At 37.4% G+C, this 10,215-nt stretch overlaps 1 long non-coding RNA gene across 1 annotated transcript; it reads right to left on the bottom strand.

Moving 5' to 3' along the window:
- Positions 1 to 5,387: 5,387 nt before the first annotated feature.
- LOC135179487 (uncharacterized) lies at positions 5,388 to 9,978 on the bottom strand. Its single transcript, XR_010304014.1, has 3 exons — positions 9,927 to 9,978; positions 7,864 to 7,946; positions 5,388 to 6,409 (listed from the first exon to the last, which is right to left on the bottom strand). It is a non-coding gene; the product is annotated as an uncharacterized LOC135179487 (long non-coding RNA).
- Between the last annotated feature and the right edge of the window lie 237 nt (positions 9,979 to 10,215).

Here is a 10,215-nt window from a genome sequence, read left to right as displayed (position 1 = left end):
CAATATAAGTGGAATTAATTCATTAGAATAGGGTTTTTTTGCCTTGGGCTAAGATGATTTTTCACATCAACTGCTGATTTTCTGAAGGTGATGCATAGCATTACATTTCGAATATGTCTATAATACTCACCAAGAAACTGAAAGGCTAAAGCTGGACTCTTTAAAGTGTTTAGGCCTTTAAATATGTAGATACCTTAAAAAGATATCCTTAATGACCTCTCTGCTGCCTTAGAAGATCCACTACCTTTTAAAAACAGGTTCCATGTCACCAGTTACACATTTTCCTCTACTAACTACTTTAATTTTATAGCTTTTGAGCTGCAGCTTAGCTTCACTGACATGAATAATCAGGTAGCTGAGAAAGAAAATCTCCTTTGTACAAAATCATGAAGTATCTTTTAATTGTTTCTTCACTGAAGGCAATCTTCTCTCCCCTGCTCAGCAAAACAGAGTACATAACCTCCTAACACAGTGCTGTGACAGGTGTAGGGCTTCTGTGTTGTCAGTTATAATCCTTTATGTGTCACACCTTCAGTCATGCAGTGGGCCATGCATTTTAAAGAGAAGTCTGTTTTCTAGTCTGTGGCAACAGAGTGCCAGGACATACACTGTACAACCATATGGGTGCCTCTTTGCAGGACATATGTTGTACATCCTTAGGCACTAAAGCAATTAACAAGCAACTGTAAAGTAAATGTGATCTCCTACAAAAAACTCCAGAGCAGCTTTCTGCTTTTAAAATTATATTGCTAATTTATGCCATGAAGAGATTCAGAATGTCAGAGGCAGGTACAGTGTTCATAAATAAAAGCAACATTAAAAGGTAAATATAGGTTTCTTTTCAGAAGCAATTACAGTACTTTTCATGTTAGAAGAGCAGCACAAAACTAGAGATGTTATAAAAAGTAGTAACATCCAAAGTATAATTACACATAAGAATAAGTTGTCAGAAAAGACAGCAAAAGCAGTATGCAATCATGATCAGCAGCATGTTTTATTTGTTAGTTTTTATACAGAAGGCCATGGGAGAAAACTATTTTAATTTTTGTTTTTCTATTGCCTTTGTGAAATCCAATCTTGAATCTGTAAGTGGTCTCTACATCCCACAGCTCAGCAGAGGCAAAGCTGCACCACTGCTTGTGCCCACCTCCTGCTAGTAATGGGCTGCTTTGCAGTTGGTTCACAAGCACGTAGATGAAAGTGCCTCTTCCTGGTAGCTGGTTTAGACCTGAAACTTCAGTGATAGATGGCCCCAGGACAGTTTCTCGATTACCTGGCTTGGACCTCCTGCTTCTTCCAGTAGCCAACTTTCAAACCCTCTTGTTTCTCCAGTATCCAGTTCAGTCTTGGGACCACTTCAACACCAGGCTCCCAAGCTTCTTACCCTATCTACTGCTGAGTGCAGCCTGCTATTCACCATCAATCACACACTGAGGTACACACTCACACAAGGTACATGTATGCCACTCTCTCTGGTTCTGCAGGGACACTGTGACCCCATGGTCTCCAGTCCAGCTGCTGACACTTAGATTTACATACACACACACACACACACACACACATGTGCACAAGGGATAAGAAGCTCTTCACCCAGGAAAACAATTTAGCAAGAAGACTGCAGCAATCAGGCATGGTGCAAACTGACCAGCAACCTGTTTGCACATATGAAATAAGAACACCATTTTGCACCTAGGAAAAGCATCTTATAGAAATCAGATCATCTGAAAGATGACAAATACGATTCAGGGGTGACAAAATCCATATTATTAACTGGCTTGCTCTGCATGTTGAATGATTATAAAATACTAGTTTTCAAGGCTGTGAGAAAACAGTGATGCTTTTCATACCCAAAATGTTCAGAGTACAAAATGTTAATGACAGGAAGGACGTGTGAAGCAGGTGCTGTTCTTTTATGTGTTTGAAGATAAAAGGATGAGAAGAGACTATTACTCACTAGCTTTTCTTGTTATGATGACGAATTCCAATTTTGAATACTGATTTTTTTTCTTCAGGACTTCTAATTTCTTCTCAACCACAGAGTAAAGTTCTGAAAGTTGATCTTAACGTTTGCTGCAGTTGCAGCAGGACAGATAGATGAGGAACAATTTTCAAATTAAATAGTTGTTCTTCTAAAGACACTTTTGTAGCATGAGAGACACCTACTTTGCTTACAGAGACTCCCCTGATGACAGAGTACCAATATCTCTCCACCTTTTTATTATCTGTGGGTTTATAATTATGGCATCTGAAGGTCCACAGCCAGTAGGTTCACGACTCCCAGTGCAAACATAAAATGATCAGATTAACAGTGCTTGGAAAACTAAGCCTTCCACATGAAGAGATTCCTGAGGTCTCACTTTATAAGCTTCACTTTCTGAAACGTGTATTTTTGTAAGCTTTTCACACGTTAACTTTGATTTTATCTATGTGTAATTCATTTTAAATTGCACAACAAAATTCCTCACTTCCTCCCTATTTTGGGCTGTCTTATACTACTTAAAGACTTCTGTGTATGAGGAAAAAATATTTACTCTAAAATTAAAAGTATGTTTCCACATGGGTGTTCCAGGGTTCTTGTGGTCTGCCAGTTTTAGAAATATTTTGGCTGAAAATTATGCTGTGGCCTTCATGAGGTTTTGAAATTATTCAGATGTTTTCACATTTCTCCATGTTTTGGTATTTCTTTCTCATGCATATTTTTTCATTTAATTTCATTTTATTTCATGGCATTCATGTGAAAAATTTGCTGCTAGAGAATTGTTTTATAGGATAATTCTGCACTAGTGAAACATGGGCTTCATGAGATGTCATATTGAGTAATACCTCCAGTTTTGGGCTCCCCAGTTCAAGAGGGACAGGGATCTGCTGGAGAGGGTCCAGCTGAGGGCTATGAGGATGATTAGGCAACTGAAGGGCACGCCTTACGAGGAGAGGCTGAGCAACCTGGGACTTTTAGTCTGGAGAAGAGAAGACTGAGAGGGGATGTAATAAACATTTATAAACATCTGAGGGCTGGTCAGGAGCAGGGGGACAGGCTCTTCTGACTTGCTCCCTGGGATAGGACAAGGAGCAATGGGTGTAAGTTGCAGCACAAAAGGTTCCATCTCAAACCAAAGGGGAACTTCTTTACTGTAAGGGTCACAGAGCACTGGAACAGGCTCCACAAAGAGGTTGTGGAGTCTTCTTTGGAGACTTTCAAGGCCTGTCTGGAAGCATTCCTCTGTGGTCTGTGCTAGATTTTGTGTTCCTGCTCTGGCAGGGGGGTTGAACTCGATTATCTCCTTGGGTGCCTTCCAACCTTCAATATCCTGTGATCCTGTATGATTTTGAATACACATGGATGCAAACAACAGATAGAAATTAAGGTAAAGTGTCTGATGAAATGCTAATCTCACAAAGGACAACAAGAGTTTTATCACCGGCTCAAGTGAGGCCGGGAATTGACTCTATCATGAGCTTACATCCTTCTACGCTACAACCTTTAAACACCTGCTGTGCCAAGCAGATAAGAGCTACATTTAATAATGAGAAACAGAAATGTGGTGTATAGTATTTATTCAGTTTTGTATAATCTTTATTAAATGAAGACTAAAAATTAAGTCGAGCACTTGCTTACACGGTTTTCTGACTGGTTTGGTTGGAAAGAGCAGTATGAAGTGAAACTAACAGGCCAAAAGAGAGAGTGAATGGCCATAAGCAGTCTACTCAGTGTACCTCCTACAGCTGCACAACACCTGGCTCAGCTATTTTCTCACCTCATGCTGGCCAGTTCCTCAGTTGAGCAATCAGTTTCTATGATTTTTATCTCCTGTAAAGTCTGATTAAATTTTAAAAAAGAAAGAAAAAATGCCTGTCTTCTCTTCCAGCTACCTCTTCAGTATCTCTTCATGTCTTCCAGTTTTGTTTTTGTTTTTTTTCCTTCTATCCTTCTAACATCATCTCCTGTTTATCAGTCATGACATCTGAGGACTTAATGTCATTCTTTTTGTAGCTACATTGAAAATGGATAATTTATGTGCAAATGCACTACATATCTTCTTTCACCTGGAGTCTACTTCTGTTCAGCAATGTGATGCCCTATCACCTTTTAGCTGTACCCAGTCCTCTGCCAGAACAACTTGTGAAAGGAAAATAGGAGTGGATGAAGAAAGGATGATATAGGTCAATTCTCCATAGGAATGAGATTTAGATGAGTACCATGATTAGTTGAGGAATAGCATGTTGAAGTTTCTGGAAAAGAAAGAGTGGCTGTTATAAGGAGAAGTGAACACTGACTATATTTCTATATTACAAGTAGGGTTAGTGGTATCATCCATCATTACCAGGTCTTTAGACTGCCTTATAAACTTTGCCAGATTCCAGCCACAAAATAAACTCAATGGGACCATTTCACACTTCATTTTTAGAGCAGTTTCAACATGATTCAGGACTTTAGGATTTGGGGTTATGACTTTTTACTTGATGGAGGTGGCAGTAACACTTGATCTCTTTTGAAAGGCTTTGTCATTCATGATTTCAAGAGTCTTGAATTTCAGTCTTGGTGGGAGTAGTCTTTGTCGGAGGCATGCCAAGAACACATTCTCTTCTGTCTGAATCTGGATGGGAATCAGATATGGTAAATTGTGGAAAATATCTCTCAGATAGCATTGGATTGCTACAGACCTTGTCCACTGAGATTCTGAACTTCTAAATGGAAAGATGGCTAATGTCTTGTGTGGGACTGCAACCAAGTACAGACAATATGGAGCAGAAGTGTATAACGCTAATGCAATTAAAGCTTCAGGTCATAGGCCTCTCAAATTGGGCACTCAAAGTTTAGTGATAACTCCAGAGACCTTCATTTCTTTGTGCATATAGAATGGTGATTAAATAAAGCTTTTGATATAGTTGTAAATATTTATGAAGTACATTAGATGTTAAAACAATCAGTGAAGTGCAAAAACTCAGAAAGAAAGTCACCGTTTTGTTTTCACTGTAAGATATAACTTGTGTACATACAAGACCAATATAGGGGCTAAGAAAGATCCCTGACCACACAACAAATAGTATGGGAAAGCAAAACACTGTTTAGCAACTTATTTTGTGTACTGAATGAAGTGGAGCCCTGTGGAGAATGTGTTTGCTTTTATTATCACAACACATATACCTTAAGGACTAAAGTAACAGAGGCACTGGAGATTTTGCCTATGCAAAAAAAAAAAAAGTGATGATTCAGATACTACTGATTGCAAGTATGTATTTTTCTTCCAGCTGTTAACCTCTGCACTGGTGATCTATAATTCATGGGTCCCACTGAGGTTTTATGCGCTCAATAGAATATCAGATTATTGCATTCAAATTGACTACAAAGTGTGGAATATTTTGTCTCTCTTCTCCTGGCTACTGACAGCAAATTTCTGTGTTCAGAAAGGTTTCTCTTTAAATCAGCACTCTGCTACAATAATATTGCCCCAATGAGAGACTTTAATAATACAAGAAACCAGCACATTTAAATACATAAAACCCACAGTAGGCTGGAGAAACCACAACAACCCAGCAAGTCCCTGCAAGAGCAGCAGCTACAGTACTGAAAGGAGGGTCAAGGTGAAGGCTGCCATATAAATTCAGCATTTATTAGCTGGAGGAAATTATTTGGTATGGCTGAGGTTGCAAAATGAGAGTGAGAGAGGTGATAAAATGGAATTTCCAAGCTGAAATAATACCGAACTCTTAGCAGTTTGAAAATAATTTCTCAAGTCTGTATCACTCTTGTTCTAATAAGCTAAGCCCTGATCAAAGGAATTATATTTTTAGATGTTGAAAGACTGGTTCTGGGGAAGGCAGCTTTCAGAGAAATGGTTAAAAATGGCAGTAGGGGGACCAAATTCTCTGCAGTGTTTAATTTGTTGTTTATACAGAGTAAAAGGTGTCTTGTATTTCATACAATTTTCTTCCTGTTTCAAATGTAGCTGTGAAGTTCTTTTCATTCCTCATCTCTGTGTTAATAGAGACATTCCTCTGATGTGGCTAAGAAGCATGCTGCACTGATGCCATGGACAATATGAACTTCTTTGCAAATAAACTGTATGGGTAAGCTGTGCTTGCTTTTGACTATACAATCTTTATACACTTAACAAAAGAAACCTGAAGTATTTATTTCCAAGTTGTTAAATTCCTCTTCAGTATTTTTTATTATCATATATTTGTTAGAAGGACAATTACAGAATATTTATAATTCTATAGTGTTAGCAGGAGACCCAGAAGAGAAGTCTCTTCCTCTGAACTGGAGTGGAAGTGATCTATTTCAGACGAGGCACATTGTTTCACATAACTGAATCCTGGTGAATAGTACCAGTATTTCAATAATAGTATTTCAAATGCTGAGGGAAATTATTCAGCGATCTCTAGTCCTAGGTGACAGGAATCAGATCTGTCTTTCAAGAAAAAAAAAAAATAGGATTTCTGCAGCTTTCAACAAAGATATCCCTATGTTTAGAGCTGTACAAGTACCTCAGTCTTTGAAACACTGAATAAAGTCAGGTAAACCCCTCCGGTCTCACCTCAAAAGGATGTTAATGAACAATTGCAATTTCAAGCAAATAAAATAGTTTTTTATTTCTTATAACAAGTTGCCAAAACTACTTGTAATCCACTTTGGTAAAATTTACGTATTCTTTAGGTACACCTACAAGTTATCATCAGAAGTAAGTTAACAAGTTAACATGGAGAAATAGTCTGATAATCTTGTTCAGCCAAGGAGCACAAGAAATTTTTTTCAAATGACCTTTTCAAATGCACCTTTGAATCTTATCTGATTTTTTTTCTTCACATCGAATCGTGGTTCCATAACTATTCTAGCTCTTTTTCTAATATCCCACATTCTTATGTGCACCTAAATGTCTCGTTTCATATCTGTGTTAACCTTTTCTCTCTGATCAAGCTTGTACAAGCATAAACAATGTGATCTTTTCTCAAGTGTATCTAGAATATACTCAGCTCCATTTCACCCTCAGTGGAATACTAGTACTTTCTCTGTTCTTCATTTGCCCAGGGAGGTGGTGGAGGCACCGTCCCTGGGGGTCTTCAAGAAAAGACTGGATGAGGCACTTAGTGCCATGGTCTAGTTGATTGGTTAGGGCTGGGTGATAGGTTGGACCGGATGATCTTGGAGGTCTCTTCCAACCTGGTTGATTCTATGATTCTATGATGATTCTATGATTTTTATTGATATAGACATTTTGCTCTTAGTTGAAAATTATAAAATAGATTGAATTCTGACATCTCTGCTTCCATCTCAGTTTTTTTTTTCAGGTGCTTGTTCCTAAGTTTTGATCTGAAACCATTATCCTTTCTCATTCTTGCATTCTTGGAATATAGGCCAAAATTCAGCTGTTAACCTAAAGCAATATCAGGCCTGTTAAAGGAATTAGAGCTCTCAGAACTCGGCCAGGTTCATGAACTAGTTTGCTGAATATATCAAATAACATATGCAATTGCTTTTGTTCCTCTTCATCTGAATTTGAAAGAATTAGCCATTCAATCTGGTGTTACATTCTATGACTCTTTTTGTCTAGAAATACTTCATTAAACAGCAAACAAATCTAAACCACTCTAATCACCATTCAGTGGTTCAGAAACAGTTAGAGGATGAAATCTGCTGCCTATTGTGTTCAGGAATATCTGGTTCTTCCCAATATTAGTGGAAAACTATACTAGAACCACACAATTCTCAGTAACAATCCTTCTTGTAATGCTGAATATCTTTATCCACTTATGACTTTCACCCTAGGTGGCTGTAGACATCCTCCCAATATCAACTTAGTGAAAACTTCTTTCTTTACATACTTACCCTAAGCGTTATTCCTTCTTTCTTTACATACTTACCCTAAGTGTTATTCAAAGGTTCTGCTTCAGGATCCCTCAGGAAACTCGGTTTATTAACTTTAAATTCAATATCTATAGTAAAACTGGAGAAGATATTTCACTTTGGTCAGTGTGAGGATTTTGCTTTCTGAGTATTTTTTATAAAATAATAAGAACATGGTTAATAATAATAATAATAATAATAATAATAATAATAATAATAATAATATCAGTCAGCCAATCGTTTCAAATGAAAAATCAAAACATTTAGGTTTAAACATGGCAAACTAAAATAAAGTACCACTTGTTATTTCAGCCAGCATTGCTTATAAAATCATTTTGAATTCCCAGATATCATTTGCTGACCATAAACTGCACTTTTCAGCCAGAGAACTGTTCATCTGAAAAAAAAATCCTCGTCTCTTTTTATCTTCACACTACTCTGTTTTCTTAGAATTGGTTTCACAATGCTTGCTACAGCTGTGCAAAAAAATTGTTGATAAGCAATATGGACAGACTAAATATCTTTCAACACATATTATTCTAAAGGTCTGCAATGAAACTTGTACTCCACATCCTTAACACATGCTGCTAGTAATGGAGATTTGGGTAGTGAAAAATGTTACAGTACAGAAATACAAATCAGTCATTCTACCTTTCCCTTGGGAAATAAAGGTATACATTTCTGCTTTCTCCTCTACAGTCTTTGTTTTCTAGTGTCTTCACTTCTATCTGGCAGGTATAATGAAAGGGGGAAAGTAGGGGAAGAAAAAAAAAAAGAAAAAAATTCTTCAATTCTTTCTCTTATATTCACACAGGATAAAAGCCAGATTGGCAGATCTCTTCTTGGCTATTTTACTGTCCTTTGCAGGCTGCTTCATTCCTGTTCTGTAATGCAAGTGTCAAAGGGTGCATATCCTAAATATTACTTGGTTTTAAATAAATATAGTCAGGTCAACTTCCTGCTCTTTTTTAGAGAATATTTTCCTTGCCAGAATCCTTTCCTAATGGAACTGTTTCTACAATGAAGTTTTCCCCATTGCTTGTGTGTTGTGTTTCCAGACAACAGAGCAGTGTCAGCTACACAAAAGCAATGGGAGGGTGAGAGATAAAAATATTTTAGTGAAAACACTAAGTCACCAGCATGGCTTGGAGGAATGTATTTTGTGCTCATATGAAGCCATTGTTCTTCAAAGGTGATGGCTAATGAGCCAAAATTTCTTTATGAATAGAATATATCCAGCAGAAATTACTTACCAGCCTTTATACCTAAACGTTATTTCTCTAGAAAATACATTCTAAGTTACCTATGAAAAAAAAAATACTCTCCCATACTCAGTTTTAAGCAGCAAGTGGAAAACAAAGATTCAGTAATGTTCTCTCTAGGACTGATACAGTCTCAATCTTAATGAGATACAATTGAAATGCATTATCCCACGCTATGTGGTGATAAAGGGGGGGGAGGGAAAGGCATGTATACATAATAAAAATATCATGTTAGAAAGTTTTTTCCATACTTACACTAAAGCAGATTATAACATCTTTTCTTTAAGAAAAATTGCCAGAAAAGTTTGAGACATCTCAGCACTCAAAGTGTCTTTATCACCTCAGACATTTTACAGTCTCTCCTCCCTTTCCCCTCGCAAAATACCCAAACACAACCTTCTTCTTTTATCTCACATGATATATATTCTACAAACCTCAAACAAATACAGAAATATCAAGTGTGTATTAGTTTATAGCAAGACCAGTGAGTAGAGATATTTCAACTGCAAGATTTCAAAGTAGGCTTCTTCTTTTTGTTTGGTTTTTTGTTGTTTTTTGTTTGTTTGTTTGTTTTTGTTTTTAATGACGAGATTTTTCAGTGATATGACAGCAGTACAGCTCTGGTTTCTTTGATACAGAAGAGTTGACAGTGAACTGATTTTCTTTCACAGAGGGGCAAAAGGGAATGGCACAGATTGCCCATGTTGCTTCATAATACTTCCCCCTTTTTATTTTAAAGGGGAACAGCCACATCACTTTAAAATTGCAGGAAAAAATGCACTGTGTACTAAAATCAAATTCATCCATTTGATACGCACCCTGAAAGGTGAAGGAGAAACTATATGGAATCTAAATCCTATTGGTTTTTTACTTCAATGATGCTAACAGCCATGAGGTGAACCTGGGGAAATCCTTCCAATTGCTTCGGGACAGATGTTTCTACAAAAGTCTGAGAAGAATCACAGAAACACAGAATGTCAGGAGCTGGAAGGGACCTTGAAAGCTCACCCAGTCCAACCCCCCCCCCCGGGTCGGAGCAGGATCACCTATACCAGATCATACAGGAAGGTGTCCAGGCAGGTTTTGAACATCTCCAGAGAGCGAAAC

This window comes from Pogoniulus pusillus, chromosome 11 (genome assembly GCF_015220805.1).
Source record: "Pogoniulus pusillus isolate bPogPus1 chromosome 11, bPogPus1.pri, whole genome shotgun sequence".
NCBI classification, from domain to species: Eukaryota; Metazoa; Chordata; class Aves; order Piciformes; family Lybiidae; genus Pogoniulus; species Pogoniulus pusillus.
Note: the sequence above shows the minus strand (reverse complement) of the source record. Positions and strands in the feature narration are given on the sequence as shown.